Consider the following 1864-nt stretch of genomic DNA (forward strand, 5'->3'; position numbering starts at 1 on the left):
AGCAAATTATGTCAGAAAGGGTTGAAAGTTGATGACGTGGATTTGAATTGTGTATCTGAACGCAAAAAAGTCCGGAGTTGTACTAAGTTATTAAAATATTGAATAGCCGGTGTAACAGATGAGTTTTCGTCCGAAACCCTGATACTTCGTAAGAGATTGTCCAGTTTGTACACGAAGTGCATCCTGCTTTTGTCGTAACCCTCTCTACTTTTTTGCACATGCTATGCGGGTGAAATGATGATACCTTGCCAAGGTTCACCCTTTTCAGAGTTTATTTCGTAGTGCTTTTCACTTTCACGGTGATTTAGCTCTGAAAACAAATCAGTAAATGCATCGAAAATAGCAAATTATGTCAGAAAGGGTTGAAAGTTGATGACGTTGATTTAAATTGTGCATCTGAACGCAAAAAAAGTTCGGAGTTGTACTAAGTTATTAAAATATTGAATAGCCAGTGTGACAGATGAGTTTTCGTCCGAAACCCTGATACTTCGTAAGGGATTGTCCAGTTTGTACACGAAGTGCATCCAGTTTTTGCCATAATCCTCTCTACTTTTTTGCACGTGCTATGCGGGTGAATGATGATACCTTGCCAAGTTTCAACCTTTTCAGAGTTAATTTTGTAGTGATTTTCACTTTCACGGTGATTTAGCTCTGAAAACAAATCAGTAAATGCATCGAAAATAGAAAATTATGTCAGAAAGGGTTGAAAGTTGATGACGTTGATTTGAATTGTGCATCTGAACGCAAAAAAAGTCCGGAGTTGTACTAAGTTATTAAAATATTGAATAGCCGGTGTAACAGATGAGTTTTCGTCCGAAACCCTGATACTTCGTAAGAGATTGTCCAGTTTGTACACAAAGTGCATCCAGTTTTTGCCGTAACCCTCTCTACTTTTTTGCATATGCTATGCGGGTGAAATGATGATACCTTGCCAAGTTTCAACCTTTTCAGAGTTCATTTTGTAGTGCTTTTCACTTTCACGGTGATTTAGCTCTGAAAACAAATCAGTAAATGCATCGAAAATAGCAAATTATGTCAGAAAGGGTTGAAAGTTGATGACGTGGATTTGAATTGTGCATCTGAATGCAAAAAAAGTCCGGAGTTGTACTAAGATATTAAAATATTGAATAGCCGGTGTAATAGATGAGTTTTCATCCGAAACCCTGATACTTCAAAAGAGATTGTCCAGTTTGTACACGAAGTGCATCCTGTTTTTGCCGTAACCCTCTCTTCCTTTTTGCACATGCTATGCGGGTGAAATGATGATACCTTGCCAAGTTTCAACCTTTTCAGAGTTTATTTCGTAGTGCTTTTCACTTTCACGGTGATTTAGCTCTGAAAACAAATCAGTAAATGCATCAAAAATAGCAAATTTTATCAGAAAGGGTTGAAAGTTGATGACGTGGATTTGAATTGTACATCTGAACACAAAAAAAAGTACCGAGTTGTACTAAGTTATGAAAATATTGAATAGCCGATGTAACAGATGAGTTTTCGTCCGAAACCCTTATACTTCGTAAGGGATTGTCCAGTTTGTACACAAAGTGCATCCAGTTTTTGCCGTAACCCTCTCTACTTTTTTGCACATGCTATGCGGGTGAATGATGATAGCTTGCCAAGTTTCAACCTTTTCATAGTTCATTTTGTAGTGCTTTTCACTTTCACGGTGATTTAGCTCTGAAAACAAATCAGTAAATGCATTGAAAATAGCAAATTATGTCAGAAAGGGTCGAAAGTGGATGACATGGATTTGAATTGTGCATCTGAACGCAAAAAAAGTCCGGAGTTGTACTAAGTTATTAAAATATTGAATAGCCGGTGTAATAGATGAGTTTTCGTCCGAAACCCTGATACTCCGTAAGAG

Source organism: Triticum dicoccoides, chromosome 7B (assembly GCF_002162155.2).
Source record: "Triticum dicoccoides isolate Atlit2015 ecotype Zavitan chromosome 7B, WEW_v2.0, whole genome shotgun sequence".
In the NCBI taxonomy this organism is placed as follows: Eukaryota; Viridiplantae; Streptophyta; class Magnoliopsida; order Poales; family Poaceae; genus Triticum; species Triticum dicoccoides.